This window comes from Magnolia sinica, chromosome 10 (assembly GCF_029962835.1).
Source record: "Magnolia sinica isolate HGM2019 chromosome 10, MsV1, whole genome shotgun sequence".
NCBI classification, from domain to species: domain Eukaryota; kingdom Viridiplantae; phylum Streptophyta; class Magnoliopsida; order Magnoliales; family Magnoliaceae; genus Magnolia; species Magnolia sinica.
Window position 1 is genome coordinate 68,643,371 of NC_080582.1, and position 17,804 is coordinate 68,661,174.

Genomic DNA, 17,804 nt, shown 5'->3' on the forward strand with positions numbered 1-17,804 from the left:
CACAGACTTCGACAAAGAGAAAACACAAATATCACCTAATCCAAAACTAAACTCTTATTTTTTTATATTTTTTTATGGTGGGTGCTTAATCACTACTTTTTTCTTATAAAAAGCGTGGTCCACTTGAGATGTGGATTTGCTTCATTTTGTAACTCATGCCTATAAAATCATCTGCCAAAATAGATAAAACACATGCATCATGAAGGGACCAAGGGAACATCATACAGTAAGCAAGTTACGATAGGATTTGTCGATGTACAGTATGCGTCCAGCACGATGATGGGATGAAATCAGGGTTTTCTAATTGTTTGGTAGGCCACACCATAGAAAATAAATAACAACCACCTAAAATCTTTTGGTCAGTTTACATGGTGCGCCACATGATGGTTGAATTATCTTTATTTTTGCATTGTTCTATTTTAATGGTTGGACAAACCTTCTGGAAAATGCACACGATGGAGAATATTCCACGTACAAGCTTTTTTTCTATAAAGGCTGGTACGCTGAGGAACCAGCCTCTAAAGAAAAAGACAAAAAAAACAATAGGAGCACTAGAAGTTGCTCCAAGTAGCATAGGTCTGTTCAATTAATCCATCTGAACCGTCCATTACTTCCAAAACACATTTCGTGAGCTACAATTCCAAAATAGCAGTCGTTGTGTTTCAATCCATCTTTAATTGGGCCTTTTTTTCTCTTGCCATCCATGGTTGGGATGATTAAGATTTCCTAACATAAGTTATTCTCCAGAATCTAAGCAATCCATGATGGTTCCTAACAAATGGATGGATCAGATCGTTGATTGGATTTGTTTAAATGGCCTTGACCATTCATATTTAAGGCCATTGATCAAATGGTTAATATATGTCGGATAGACCAAATGAACAGTCTAGATTAATGCATTGGACTAGGTATCCCAACGCAACTACGATCACTTTAGTGAGAACACTGTAGCATTTCCCAAAACCAAATCTAAAGTATCTTACTAGACTTTGAAAGAGGCCCCTAATAAACAATAAATACACCCAATCTTTCTATTTCTGAAACCATATACAACATTGTATGTTAACGTAATATATTTTCCACAAATGGATGACTTGTGTATGACATCTGAGCCGTGAAAAAGGAGGGCCACATTATAAGGATCACTTGAAACTAAATCCAGGATGTTACAATTGTCAGGAGGGCTAAACCGTTGAAATCAATGTACAGCCGATTGTCTGACTTATGTATGTGTTTGGCTCACTTGATGAGTAACTTGTTTTAAATTTTCCTCCAGCTGATCTTCATTATGTGGTCCACCCTTGTGCACGTTTGAATGTTCATGTAAGTAGAAATTATAATTAAAAAAAAAAAAAAAACATTGCATGTTTAGTTAGTATACAACCTATTAGTATCCACTTTGGGTGACATCAACGTGCAACTGTTGGGGCGGGGACCGCAGAAGCACACTTATACGAATTAAGCAAATTACTCTGGATCACGCAACCAAGTTCAAACACAAACCATCCGATTTTAATATTGAAAAACCCTGACACAAGCAATCCCATTTTAAAATGGAATAACCCAAAGGGGATAAAACACAAGCTGTAATTTGTGTTTTCCCTTCATGGAAAGGTCTTTCAAGACTTTATCAATAGGTTAGATGGCAAATAAATATTAAGTAGGCCTGAGAAGTTTTTAATGGTGGGCAACCAATCACCACTGTTTTCATGTGATACGGTCTACTTGAGATTTGGATCTGCTACTTTTTGGAACCTTGTCCTAAAATGAGCCGGCAAAAATGTGTTGCTTTTTTGTGGTTTAAAAAATAATTAAAAAAATGAAAATTCAAATTTTCAAAATTTCGGGATTTTCCCTCCAAAATACCTTTTTGAATTTTTAAATTAAAAAGTGCGGTGTGTGTGCTTTGTCCCACATCGGAAATACAGAGAAAAGTTTTGTGGTTTATATGAGATGTTGAGAAGGGTATTCTTACTTGGAGTTTTTTTGGAAGAGATGAAACCTCGTTGCGTGTTCCAGTGCGAACACACGCACGCACGCGCACGCGCTCGGGCTCGGGCACGGGCACGGGCGTGGGCGTGGGCAGTGTGGCTGTAGTGGCGCTAGATGGCGCACTTCGCACGTGCGCATCGTGTCGCAGAGTGGTCGCTCCCTCGCGACCTTACGCGAACCGACGCGAACTCGGTGCGACCTCGGTGCGATGGGTCTGGTCAGAGCCTTAGGGCGGTGTGGATCTGAAATATTGGAAATGAGTCTGGGTTTTATAGGTGACTGAGAACGGTTGGATCTTAAATCCGAAACGTCCAGCCGTTTCTTAAACGGATAGCTACCTTAAAAGCCACAACGGTCCAAAAACGGACGGGCCAGGATGATCCAACGGTCAGATCTAATGACCAGAAACGTCTGAGATTAATGGACAACGGCAAAAAACGTTTTTCAAACGTTCTGGACCATTGAATACCACATAGCAACGGGTCTAAACCTGAGGCCTATATAAACTGGACCATTCCAGTCCGATTTCATCATCTCAACACACCATCTCCCCATCAAATCAGATACGATCCATAGCTTCATATTAGAATACTTTGTCATCTCCATAGTCTAAGTCTGCCAGAATAAATCGACTGTGTTAGAATTGTTCCATAGTGGACCTATCGTGATTGCTGCACGCTGGATCCAGATAAGGCTTGTCTTATCCTGGAAGCAATTCGCCTGTAACCCATCAGCAGTTGATAAGGGGGCGAATCACACTTTAAGGACAGCGTATTTTATACGTGATTCAGCCTAGTGATAATTTTATTTTATTATTTATTTTCGGTGTATCCAAAAGTAGTTTTTCTAACAAAATGGATGGCAGTGTGGGTAAACAATATATACATCAATGTGGGCTCCACAGTCAGGGTCTCACCCACTAAGTTGTTACCCATGCCTCACCTCGATTTGCTAGTATTGCCAGTACCACCCCCCAGCTGTGGTGTGTGATGTGATGGGCTGTGGGGGCAGCCTAGTATGTGTTTTTATTCCAGCTCGTTTTAATGCATGAACCTTAAAACAAAGTAGATGTGAAGCTCAAGTGGACCACACGATGAGAAATAAATTCAACGCATACTGTTAAAACCTTTTTAGGAGCTACAAATGTTTTGGATCAAGCTGATATTTGTATTTACCTTTCATCCAAATTTGTGTGACCTTATCAAGATGTTGGATGGAAAATAATCATTACCGTGGGCCCTAAGAAGGTTTCAATGGTGGATGTCATTGTCTCCACTCGTTTTTGTGGCGTCATCTACTTGATCTTCAGTTCTAGTTATTTTTGGGTTCACTACTTAAAATGAGCTGGAAAAACCGATGGACGGTGTGGATATAAAACATGTTCATAGATCAGCGTGCACCTCACATCGCCCAACACATCATACACCATCGCTGGTGGCATTGGCAACGCCACCAAATCCTGGTCCTACACGTGTTTCCTTCTTTTGGCACTCTTGCTTGCTTGACATGCACGTGCATGCTCCACTTAGGAATGAATCATGAGCTTCCACTCCACAAATTGTAGTTTTGATGATGGGTTAAGCATATTCATAGGTGGTGAACAAGATGAACAAATCATAATCTCAATTTGATATGTGTACGAGCGGATGCAAATATCAGGTAACTAGTTTACTATAATCAAGTGGTCCAAACTCAAAGTAGATGTTTAGATATCTTTACCTATCAGTGGATAGTTGGCTTAATAGTTCGTTATAATGGACAAGTGGGAATACTTGGATATATAATGATCCTGTCTTAAAATCAAGGGTCGGATGACTTGAACTATGGATAAAGATCATTCTCAACAATTAGATTCATGTTGGAGAATAGATATAAGGTTAGGATAAGCTAAATTGATGACATACACATGTATATATTAAATTAAATTTCATGGTAATACTCGAGAACTTTCAATACACGAGTATTGAAAAGTTCGGAGTATTACAATTTACTGTTAAGGGTCAAATATTGTAAATTATCCTCCATTTATTATTTGGTTTTATGAACATAATAATGCTTAATATTTTATTTTAATCATGTTTGTGTCGCAAAGTGAATTTAAGAGCTTGGATTGAAAATGATGCTAAAAACATGAATTTAACGCTCAAGAATCACCAAAGCAAGGATGGATCTTATGAGACCAAAAATAAAGAATTTATATATCAAAGATCCAAGAAAACCAAATGAGGAATGAAGAGAATTGAAGACTTGAAGTGAAGCAAAGAAACCCTAAAAATACATCTGCTTCAACTAGTCTGAGCCCTCCTTTGACCAGTTTAAGGCTCCTACTCAACTAGTCGAAGATTCCTCGACTCGAACTCCTGCAACATGAACTTTTAATTTTACATGATCCTCGACCAGTCGAAGACTTTTCTCAACTAGTCGAAGGTCTAATGATACAGTCAGGCTGAAACTCTTGCCCTTTTCTTTGAAAGAGAAAGCTAAGACGTGGTTGCATTCACTACTCCACGATCTATTGGTAGATGGAACGACATGACAAGGAAGTTTATAAAGAAAATTTTCCCATATCATAAAACGAACGCCCTTAGAAAGTCAATCATGAATTTCGCCCAAAAGGAAAACGAAAAATTCTTCTAATGTTGGGAGCGATTCAAGGATCTTGTCAATTCATGCCCACAACACGGTTTCGAAACTTAACGAATAACAATTTTTTTTATTTTTATTTTTTACGATGGGCTGATTTTTTTTCTATTTAATTTCTAGAAACTAACCTATTTTTCTTATTTTGTAGGATCATGACCTAAGCTTCTGTTCACTCCCCAAGTATAGGGTTGTGATGTAGTAATAAACTCGGTAAGACCGAGGTCGAATCCACAGGGACTGAAACTTGTACGTGTCCTGAAACTAGGTAGAAATAGAACTAGACTAAGATGAAATCTAAATTGATTATAATTTGAGGAATAATGGTGAAATATTAATGTAAAACTTAAGAAATTTAGAGGGAGGAAACTAGGGATTCAGAGGATCCACTCTTAGAGATCAGGGAGATCTTAGGCCCGCTTCAAGAATCATGAAAATTAAACTGAACTTCCTCTGATATAATTTTAAAGAGATGAAAGATATATGAATTAGAATGGATTCCATCACCAAACCATGCCCAGGAGACAAAGCAAACAACAGAATTACACTAATTACCAACCAATCAACAATGCATGAAGGTTAGGAAGGGTATCGTCATCTGACCATGCCCATGAGACAATGGCGAACAACAGGGCTTCCTGACGTCATAAACATCAAAAGGAGGAAGAAATACTCAAAGTCATCGCAGATCTATTGTAATTTCAATCACAACAAACCATAAAAAAACCTGAAAATATTCCTTTTAATTGAACTAAAACCAAGCTCCCCTCTTCAGCCTCCACGTTCCTTCAATCCCTCATCATGCTACAAGCTTCACCCTTAGCCCTAGCTAAGAGGTTTAGCCACACATAAACATGATTAGGCTAAATCTCAAAAAGAAAATAAAAGAAGAAGAAAACAAACAAAGAATAGGAAAAACAAACAAACTCTCTCTCCTGTGCTTCATGTCCTAGCTGTTCCCCAAAACTCCCCTTTCTCTAGCTCTCCTAGGACGTTTTTACAGCTACTAGGGTCGGTGGAGAAGTTGTCGCAGCAGCTACACACGCGCAACGAAAGCTTTTTCGCAGCAAACTTCGGAGCCTTCAAACTTGCCACTTTCCTCGCTCAATTTTCAAAGAAACACCGTCCCTTAGGACGTTTTTGAGTGCTCTACATGATGGATGGTTCAGATTTACCATATGATGAAAGATGGTGGGCCACAACCGCCTGGAAATCCAGATTTTTACGGATGTGAGAAAGATTCCGCACCTCTTCGCTGTCGTGATCGGTGGGCCCCACAGAGGTATTTTCGGAGAAATCTACCCTGTCCATTGGATTCAGGATGAAATTTCAGTCAAGAATGGGTGATTTTGAATGTCCATTCACGAGGCCAAGAGAAGAAATTACGCCAAAAATCATTTTGAACATCGAAGGACCGCCTGTTTGTGGCCTCTGTATCGCGCACATGTGCACGCATGGGTGTAAAATTTCAGCAAGGTTTTGTAGTATTCGAGGCCCTCTACACGATGGACGGCTTGGATCATCCGAAAAGTTACTCTGTGGGGCCCGCAATGTGACAACGGCTGCTGCTATTTTTAGAAATAGGCGCGGGTCCGCGCCTGCTGACCCGCTAACTCGGTTCGGTGCACGGCAGGAGTGTGTGTACGTTATGTTCACACGCTGTACATACGGGGCCCATTGTAATTTTTTGCAAAATCCAATCTGTTCATTCAATTAGCCTCTCTATTTAAGGAGTTGAGACTAAATTTGAGGCATATCCAGAGACTAGGTGGGCCCCAAATTGGAGATTAATGGGTTGATCTGTCCGTTGGCCCATTTTCCAAGATCTCCAATGGTTGACATTTCATATGTACGGTTTATTTATATTTCCCAGGCCATGTATGAATTTTTGAGCCAATCAGATGGTGGGAACTATGTGATCTTGCATTCTTCACCAATTTCGGGCCTCTTTAACGTGAATGGCTTGATTTCCTCAGATCCCTGGCATGTAAATTCTTCAGTCTTGGTTCTCTGGAGTGCGTCCCTTGTTCTGGTGCCTTCAGAGTATCAAATCCATGCTTTTGATACTATTTTTCAGTCCACGCTCCTGATTGCATCCTGCAATAAAAACACAATTAAAATATGACATTAAGCATTATCATGTACGTAAAATTAGGTAAAAACTGGGGTCTGATATGTAATATTTGACCCTCAACAACAAATCTGGTCAACAGGTTGAAATTCTGCCTGAAATCGAGCACCACTTCTACGCCTACTCAATCGAAGGAGGGGTGGAATATACCTCCTGAAAGAGGATGATGATATCAATGCTAAAATGGCTAATCTCACAGGAAAACTCGAGGCCATGGAATTAAAGAAGGAAAAGGCTAAGGAAACTGTTTATGATATTTGTGCTTGCAACGTTCATACAACTGAAAATTATCCAACAATACCTGCTTTTCAAAAGGTATTGAATAAGTAATCTAATACCGTAAACAATTACCAAAGACCTTTTAGTGGACCCACCTCTAATATATACAATCTTAGTTGGAGAAATCATTCAAATTTTAGTTGGAGGAACGGACAAACTGCTATTCCTCAAGGATTTCCTAATCAAATTCCAAATCAAGGGAAACCTCAAGAGGATATGGTTCTAAAGCATCTTCAAAATCAAGAGCTTTTTAATCAAGGTATGTTACAAGTCTTTCAAGACCTTATAAAGGTCATTTAAGGGATTGAGATAAAAAAAATGAGATTGGGAACAAGAGAAGCCTTCCGGCTCAACCTCTTCCCAATCTAAAACCCCAATATGAAGTCAGCGACCCGAGCTCTTCAAATCAAATGGAGCAAGCTAAGTTTATTACCACCCTTGGGAGTGGGAAAATAATTGACAAATCTATTCCAGTAAGGGTTGAAAAATCCAAGGACCCAGAAATAGATGAAGCAGATAGACCTGGCACTGCTCCATAAGAATTAGAACTGGAACTTCAAGGCAAGCCGATTGCACCATTCCCCCAACAGTTGGTTGCACCAAAACCTTTCTCTAACTCTCAAGACATTTTAGAGGTGCTTAAACAAGTGAAGGTCAACATCCCTCTACTGGATGTCGTGAAACAAATTCCTTCATATGCCAAATTTTTGAAAGACCTATGCACGACCAAGAGGCAGTAAAGTATCAAAAAGAAATTTTTTCTGACGAAAAAAGTGAGTGTCATCCTCAAGCAAGATGTGCCACAGAAATATAAAGATCCTGATAGCCCAACCATACCTTGTATAATTGGGAACTACCAGATTAAGCGTGCACTTCTTGACTTAGGAGCGAGCGTAAATATGATCCCTTACTCGGTCTACGAACAATTGGGTATAGGTGAATTAAAACCCACCCGGACCACATTACAATTTGTTGATTGCTCAGTTCGTGTACCGAGAGGGATAATTGAAGATGTGTTGGTTCAAGTTGACAAATTCTACTATCCGGTAGATTTTATCATCTTGGATACTCGACCCATCATTGATATGAATACTCAAATTCTCGTCATTCTTGGTCACCCATTCCTTACTACATCATATGCAATAATTAATTGTAGGAATAGAGTCATGAATTTATCTTTTGGGAATATGACATTGGAGCTCAATAACTTTTTCAATATGAGCAAACAGGCAGAGGATGATGATGATGCCCACGATGTTAACTTGATTGATTCTTTCATGGAAGATAGAACTCTGATGACCTTATCCTCTGACCCTCTAGAGACGTGCTTGGCACACTTCCATGATTTGGATGATTATATGATTAGGGAGACAGGTGTCATGCTTGATAATGTGCCGGTACTTGAAGTTAACTGGTGTAGACAATAATTTGAAGAATTGCCCCAAATTGATGTAGTGCCTCTATTGTCTAACCTCAACGCACCTAAGCTTAACCTAAAACCGTTGCCCTCTGATTTGAAATATGTCTATTTAGGTCAAGATGAGACATACCCAATGGTAATCTCTTCCCACCTTGAGTAAGAACAAGAGAGTATGCTTATCTCTTTTCTCATTGAGCACAAAGGAGCCCTTAGATGGTTGATTGCGGACCTCAAAGGAATCGACCCTTCGATCTTACTCACCGCATTTATCTAGAAGATAATGCGAAGACCTCCCAGCAACTACAGCGTAGACTAAATCCAAACATGAAGGAAGTGGTTAAGGCCAAGGTTCTCGAGCTATTGGATATGGGTATCATATACCCAATATCCGATAGCCAATGGGTGAGTCCAACTCAAGTGGTTCCTAAGATGTCCAGAATCACTATCGTAGCCAATGTCAACAATGAACTTGTGCCAACTAGAGTCACTACCGGTTGGAGAATGTGTATTGACTACAGGAAGTTGAATACCATCACGAGGAAGGACCACTTTCCTTTACCCTTCATCAATCAAATTTTAGAAAGGCTAACTGGTCATTCCTATTACTGTTTTCTTAACGGATACTCGGGCTACAATCAGATTGAGATAGCTCTTAAAGACTAAGAAAAGACAACGTTCACATGTCTTTTTGGCACCTTTGCTTACCGAAGAATGCCATTTGGACTGCGTAATGCCCCCGCCACCTTTCAGCGATGTATGATGAGTATTTTTTCTGACATGGTGAGGCAATATTTAGAGGTCTTCATGGACGACTTCTCTGTCTTTGGTCCATCCTTCAGCGATTGTTTGGAGAATCTTAAATGTGTGCTGAAGTGATGTGAGGAAAAGAATTTGGTACTAAATTGGGAGAAGTGTCATTTCATGGTTCGTAAGGGAATTATCCTTGGACATATCATCTCATCCAAGAGAATTGAGGTAGATAAGGCTAAGATTGATCTTATCTCTAACTTACCTCCACCCAAGAACATACGAGATGTGCGATCTTTCTTAGGGCACGTCGGTTTTTACAAAAAATTCATAAAAAGACTTTAATCACCTCTCTCGTCCTTTATATAATCTACTTCAAAAGAATGCACCATACGAGTGGACCATGCAATGCCAGAAAGTTTTTATTAAGCTCAAGGGCATGTTAAGCACTGCACCTATTATGCAGCCACCCGACTGGAGCCTTCCTTTTGAACTTATGTGCGACGCGTCTGAGTATGCTCTAAGGGTGATTTAGGCTAGAGAAAACAAAAGAAGCCCTACGTTATTCATTACGCAAGTAAAACTTTAAATCATGCCCAAGTGAATTACTCAACTATGGAGAAGGAACTCTTAGCCATAGTATTCGCTTTGGACAAGTTTAGGTCCTACTTAATTGGATCCAAGATCATCATCTACGCAAATCATGTGGCGCTCAAGTATCTTCTTTCTAAGAATGATATTAAGCCCCGCTTGATAAGATGGATCCTTCTACTCTAGGAATTTGATTTGAAAATAAAAGATAAAAAGGGAGTAGAAAACATAGTGGCTGACCATCTTTCCCACCTTGATTCCTCTGATTCCCTTGAGACGACACATATAAATGACATGTTCCCTGACGAACAACTGTTTAAAGTCTCTCATTCACCTTGGTTTGTAGATATTGCTAACTATCTTTCCACAGGTTTCACGCCGACACATTGGACTACGCAAGATAAGAAGAATTCTTTGCCGAGGTACGCAAGTTCTTCTGGGACGATCCATATTTGTTTAAATATTGCCCAGACCAAATCTTAAGGAGATGTGTGTCAGACAATGAACACTAAAGTGTTATCTCATTCTGTCACTCTCAAGCCTGTGGTGGTCACTTTTTTACTAAAAAGACCACGGCTAAAATTCTGCAGTGCAGTTTTTACTGGCCCACTATGTTCAAGGACACTCATAAGTTTTGCAAAGCTTGTGAGCATTGTCAGAAATTAGGAGCGTTGTCCCATCGAAACATGATGCTCTTGAACTCCATTCTGATCATTGAAGCATTTGATTGTTGGGGCATCGATTTCATGGGACCATTCCCCAAATCCTTTGAAAAATTATATATTTTGCTTGCAGTAGATTATGTCACTAAATGGGTTAAAGTGATCGTGTACCGGAATAATGATCATCAAACAGTCGGAACGCCTCAAGCCATCATTAGTGATGGAGGTTCACATTTTTGTAATAGACCATTTGTAAACTTAATGAAGAAATATGGTATCTCTCACAAAGTGAGCACTCTATATCACCCACAAATAAGTGGGCAAGCTGAAATTTTCAAGAGAGATTAAACACATTCTGGAAAAGATAGTTAACCCTAACTGCAAGGATTGGTCAATCTGATTGACCGATGCCTTATGGGCTTACCGTGTTGCATTCAAAACTCCTATTGGAATATCTCCCTTTAGACTTGTCTATGGGAAGGCTTGCCACTTGCCATGGAGTTGGAACATAGAGCTTACTAGGCTATTAAAAATCTGAATTTCAATCTGGACAACGCTGGCTCGCTACACAAACTTCAGTTGAATAAACTTGAAGAAATTCAGAATGATGCATATGAGAACTCTAGAATTTACAAGGACAGGATGAAGGTGTTTCATGACCAACACATTCTTCAAAAATCATTCACACTAGGTCAAAAGGTCCTTTTGTATAATTCTCGGTTACATCTCTTTCCGGAAAAACTCCGATCTCGTTGGACCAATCCTTTCGCTATTACTAATGTCTATCTTCATGGGGCTATCGAGATTCGGAATCCAAACAATAGCAATGAATTCAAAGTGAATGGACATCGATTAAAGCCATTTATTGAGAAATTTGATTCAAAGGACATGCACATACCTCTGATTGATCCTATTTACCATGATTGACCTCCTAGTCTAACAGAGATATAGTTAGGTTTATTACTTTCATAGAATTTAGGACAAAGATAGTTTGCTTCCACTATTTTAGGATAGTTTGCTTTCCCTTTGTTTATGATAGTTTATTTTTCAGTTGTTTAATTCTTATGCTAACCCACCTTCACATTGAGATCCTTTGAAAAAAGCCTCAAAATTCCTTCATCAGGTATTATCTTTCCATCACTTCTCATTCAATTACTTGTCTCTTTTGAAAATCATGCTTATTTCTTTACATTGAGGACAATGTAGATTTTAGGTTGGGAATGAGAGATTAAGTAAACTAATTAACATTTTTTCAATTTTAAGTAAATTTTACAAAAATTTTGAAAATTTTTCAATGTTTATCTATTTGAAGCGATGAATTATGTAGTTAAGAATGTTTTAAGTATGATAATAAGATAGAGATTGAATTTTGAATTGTTGGAGTTTGATCATTTAAATAATATGTCAATTACAGTTCTTGCGCTCAATTGATTAAGAGGAAGTTTGAATATCATGTTAATCTAAATCACAAGACACATTCAAAATGTTTTCTATGAATAATGCTAGGATATCTGATTGTTAGTATGTGAAACATTGATAGATGATAAGAATCAAGTCTGGAGAATTTTATCCACTTTAAAAGATGAAAAGAACTAGTTCGAAAACAGTGAGATCGACAAAAAAGTCATGTATGGTGAAAAGACCGGAAAAGACTGGAAAAGAATGCAAAAATAATGCAAGGTCTATAAAAGAATGAATAAAAATTGACCGTCAATATAAAATCAAAAACTGGACAAAGAAGAAAAAGGGGATATGTTGGGAATCAGTACTTAAGTTCTCAATTAATCTCGATATGGTAAGCATAACTAACATGATGTAATGATAGTATCCTTATGGAAAGTAAGTTGATCTTCACTGCGCACATTGAAAAACTTGATATGCGAACTATACTCTGACTTAATGGATAAAGAACTTATTTGATTAATTGCTTTTGTGATTCAGCTAAAGGTTTTCAGAATACGACTTTCATGTCTTGAGTCTACTTATTCATACTTGGTTACACAAAAGATTGTTTTCTAAAAAAGGTTTGAACATTGAGCATTAAAGTTCATTTTTCGCATACTTTGCTCGGGATTAGGAAAATGCTAGTTGGGGATTGTGTTGAGGGTCAAATATTGCATATTATCTCTCATTTATTATTTGATTTTATGAATATGATAATGCTTAATGTTCTATTTTAATCATGTTTGTGTCACAAGGTGAATTTAAGAGCTTAGATTGAAAAGGGTGCTAAAAGTATGGATTTAATTATCAAGAATCACCAAAGCAAGGATGGATCTTATGAGACCAAAAATGAAGAATTCACATGTTAAAGATCCAAGAAAACCAAGTGAGGAATGAAGAGAATTGAAGACTTGAAATGAAGAAAAGGAACCTTAAAAATCTGTCTGCTTCGACTAGTCTAAGCCCTCCTTCGACCAATCTAAGGCTCCTACTCAACTAGTCGAAGATTCCTCAACTTGAACTCCACCAACATGAACTTTTAATTTCACGTAATCATCAACTAATTGAAGACTTTCCTTGACCAGTCGAAGGTGCCCTCGACCAGTCGAAGGTTTTCCTCGATTCATCTAAGGTTACGCAGATAACACACGGATTGCGTAAATTTGAGGCGGTTTTTGGATTTTTTGAACTCGGTGCGAAAGTTAGAGTTGCAAAACTATAAATACGAGTCCATAGGATGTTCTTAGGCATCTTCTAGGGTTTGAGAAAATTAGCACTAATCACTTTAAATATGATCTACAAGACCCAAAACGTGCAGAATCATTGACGCTACATTATCCTGAAATTTAGAATCCGTCCTTAAACCCGGTTGCTCTCGGGAGCACACCGAAACTCCGTATCGGACCTGGACCGCACGTCGAAAGTCCGATTACCCCGAAACTATACGAATATGACCGCATTACTGGACTTGACCATCTCCTCGAAAATCAAGTCCAAATTGTGTCTAGAAATACATAACTTGAGCCTGGAGCAAAGTGTGTGAGAAACGTGAAAATATTTAGAAATAAAATTTGGATTTAAGTAATCTGAGTCGTGTCGCTTGCAGGTCAAATATAAGGATTTAGACCGTCAGAATCTGACCCAAATACATCCTCGGATCAAGAGAAATGTTCCACACATGTCGGTGTACTTGTGACCCTGATCAAGTGACCGTGACCGTTGAACTGAAACTGGTCCGCCACGGCTGATCTACAAACCCGATCGGAACAAAAACTCAGCCTGACCTAGATCCATGGTCAGGGAGCTTAAGTCCGACCGCACGTGAAAAAGGGGCCACCAGAAGTGCTCCGTTGGACCGGAACAGTCCATATTTGGATATAACCTAAGTATACCTTGGCCCTGGGGCCATTTCTATCAAACCTGGACCTATATAAGGACCTTAAACCCTCTCTCTCTCACCCCATACGAATTTGAGAAACCCTAGGGGAGAGAGGAGAGAAAAGAGAAGGGAAAAGAGAGAAAGTGAGAGTGAGAGTTGGAGAATCTTCTTGGGATTCGATCCCACAATTCAACGCACTCAACTGCCTTTCCTGTATCGCTATACAGGCGATTCCGATTCCATTCTTAGGTAAGCAAACCTAAGCCTAACCTGTTTTAGGGTTTCAGATAGTGTAAGTTATGAAATAGCTAACCTAATTTATGTTATAGGTTGCTAATCTACCGTAGATAAAGGCTTAGCTTTCAAATTGAGTTCGTTACGAGTCTACCGGCGAAAGGTGCGGACTATAAACGTATAGGTTATGGTTTTCAAGGCTTTCAATGTCGATTAATGATTTATTACTGATGTGGGTGCTATTTCACATGTCAAATGCGATGTTTGTTTCGCGTTTCAAATATATATGAACTATATGGAGTTTAGTGTATCCCATGTATTTGTAGAAAGGGTCGTATACGTATGAAATTTGAACGTGTGTTTGCCATGATTATTTGTTGTGTGGTTATGCTAATTGTATGTGTAACAACTCCTCGGCGAAAGGATTTGGCCCAGTATGTGTTACGGCCAACATACGTCATGTATGTTGAAGTGTGTAGACTAAGTGTTTGTCGAAATGTCTGAGTGAACATGGAATCATGATTAATACTAGTTATGATAGATGTTTGTTAATACATGATTGTTGTATGTGTCGCAACCCCTATGCAAAAGATTTGCTATAATATGCGTTTTAAGTAAATAAATCTATGTATGTTGGAATATGTAGTCTAAGTGTTTGTAGAAATGTCTGAATGAACAAGTGTGTAATAAATTGTACTTTATATGGGCGTTGAAAAGAGATTCTCAACTATCTTAACAATGTGTATGATTTCCTCCATGTAACTTACATTCTTTGTTTGTTTTACTTAGGGACTACATATGTGTTAATTCATGTTTAAGTTGAAATCCATCAAATGCTCATATGCTAGAATGATTGGAAATTGTTGATCCATTACTGTTCTGATTAGCTTATATGATTATCTGTTATAATTGAATGTGTTTGGGACTAAGGAATAGTCCAGGCAATCGGTAACAGGCACTGAATAGGTGGCTGAGGTTGTCTCGCCACATAAGACGTGTTCGATGAACCCGAGTCCTACCTTGGTTGTCGGCAGTGGTTAGGCCACACGGAATGCTTACGCACTTCATGTCGGTCAATTCAACATGTGCTCGTATTAGTTGAACTCGTCAAGTAACCCAATTGACCCGATGTATGTTCACCATGTATGGACACTACTGTTTGAATCTAGGGTACCAAACTCACCAGTGAAAATCCCTTAAAACCTTGGTACCTTGATCCGCTAAAACTCATGAGCCGGGCATGGTGGTATGGGACACCGTGGACGAGTTGTCGGCCTACGCTGGGGTGACGAGCCTCCCCGTAGTGTCCAGTGAGCAACACAGTCTCGTGAGCCGAATACAGTGGTATGGGACACTGTATTCGAGCTGTCGGCCTACACTGATAAGGTGACGAGCCCTTTGTAGTGACCTCGAGCGTACGCTAAGACTGCATAGAGGTAACGAGCCCTTACGTAGCAACAAGAGTACACTAGACCTGCACTGATAAGGTGACGAGCCCTTTGTAGCGACCTAGAACCACAACATCGTATGAGAATTGCTAGGATTGACGACCCTAAAATGGATCATTATTTGAGAATTGATATGAGGGAGGTACCTTAGTTTCCCAATCCTGCTATATGAAAAGGACTAATAAGAACTTGGTAATCACGCTCATGCACCACATTGCATGTGCCGTTTGGCGATATGTAGAGAGCACGAGGAAGTGACTGACATGCGCGACCGTTAGATAAAGATCGCTGAGGGAGTGCAGGCGAGAGTATGCATCATTTATTCATACCATCCTGCATTAATCAGAGTATCTAGAGATGTTTGATTGTATTATTTTATCATTATTGTTTGACTGAATTGATAACATGTTAACCTGTGCTTTATTGTTCCACTGAGTTGATTACTCACTCCCACGTTATGGGACAGTGTTTTAAACACCAACCAGACCCTGTTGTAAGTTCAGATGATGGCGCGGCCTGCGAGGCAGAGCCAGACTTCGAGGATGATGAGGAGGCATTCTCATATATGCACTATTCAGGCGGGTTTACATATACCGCTCTGATCGGCGAGGTTTCAGGGTTATACTTGTAGTGGACTATTACATTTTGGCATTTTGTATTTTGAAACCAAACATGTAATTATTAACCGGGCAATGGACACATACTTTGGAGACTTATACTGATTTGTAAACTTATATATATTCGTTTCAGTCTTCCGCTCGCGTATTATAACTGTCCCTGGATTATGTTTTGCAATTTTGGCTTAATTTTATTCATGTTTATGCACTAATATAGATAATATTTAATCATCATTAAATATGTTGCATATGTGATGCGTTGAAACTCGGGAGTTGGACTTTTACTCGACCCCCGATTTTCAGGGCGTTACACAAAAGCATGAAGAAGCCGTTACCAAGAGTTTTTCTTCTTTTTCATTGGTTGTTTTTATACTTTTTTTAAGAGACTTTAGTTCAATCATGTGTATGGTTGGCTAAACCTCTTAACTAGGGCTAAGAGGTGAAGCTTGTAGCGTGATGGGATGTTTCTTTTACTTTGATTCATGTTTATGTTGAACCTTCTTTGTTTTAGTTTGATTTTAAAAGAATACTTTTAGTTTTTAATGGTTTATTGTGACTCAAATTACAGTAGATCTGTAATAGCTTAGAGTATCTTCTTTTCCTGATTTTGAGATTGCGGGATTGGTAAAACCTGTTATTAGCCATCGTCCCATGGGCATGGTTCAGTGATGAAATCTCTTCAAATTATCATAATTCTCGTCCATTGAGAATTAGTTCAAAGAAATTTCAGATTGATATTAATTGTATATCTTCCAATTGGATAGGATAGGACTTCAATTCCAATCGTGTGACTTGAATCAAGTAAGAGGGCTCCCTGATCTCTAAAGTGGATCCTTGAAAACCCTAATTACCACCTTTGAATTTATTAGTTTTAATCACTTTAATTATGATTAGTCTTTCAATTATTCAGATTTAGTTTTAGTTCTTCATTTAGTTCTAATTCTGGTTAAATTCAGAAGACACACAAGTTCAGTCCTTGTGGATTTGACATCAGTCTCACCGAGATTATTACTACATTGCGACCTTACAATTGAGGTTGTGAACATTTACCTCCCTTAAACAAAATTTCGTCCCCGAAATTAAATTACTTTTATCATTCTCACTAAATCATTATATTTAAGTTTTTAATGTATTCCTCGTATGGTAGATATATATGTCTAGGTACACGTATAATTAGCTACATGAAATCAGGACGCTACAGCCTATATTTACGCCCAACCAAACATAGCAAGAACCAACAAGTGGGATGCCACCATGTGTTAGCACACTGTTATGAAAGTAAAGAGAGAAAGTTACTCACAACAAGAGTGAAAATCGTGAGGATCTCAAATACCTTTGGAAGATACATGATTCGCCAAGGAGGTTAGATGCTTAGGACCATACGCATGATTGAAACCCTATACGTGGTCATGCTCCTTGTGAAACGTGGTAGGCGTGCATAAGGCACACTGTCACGCCCCAAACCCGAAAATCGGATTCATAGGAATCCCGAAAATATTTTTTATCCACTGCTTTGATCGTAACTGTTGGATGTGGCCCACTTGATAAGGTCGTTTCTATAGTGCAAAACGTGACTCCGTTATTTGGGCATGTAAAACATTGCGGTCGTTTCTCCAAAATGAATTTTTTTCGAGACATGGCTTCAAGACTTTAAAAGAGGGAATAGGATTAGGGTTTCTAGATTGAAAAAGAAGATAAGGGTTTATAGACTGAAAAAGAAG

At 38.8% G+C, this 17,804-nt stretch overlaps 1 non-coding gene across 1 annotated transcript; it reads right to left on the reverse strand.

Moving 5' to 3' along the window:
- Nucleotides 1-4,572: 4,572 nt before the first annotated feature.
- On the reverse strand, nucleotides 4,573-4,679 carry LOC131217904 (small nucleolar RNA R71). Its single transcript, XR_009157489.1, has one exon. It is a non-coding gene; the product is annotated as a small nucleolar RNA R71 (small nucleolar RNA).
- Nucleotides 4,680-17,804: the final 13,125 nt, after the last annotated feature.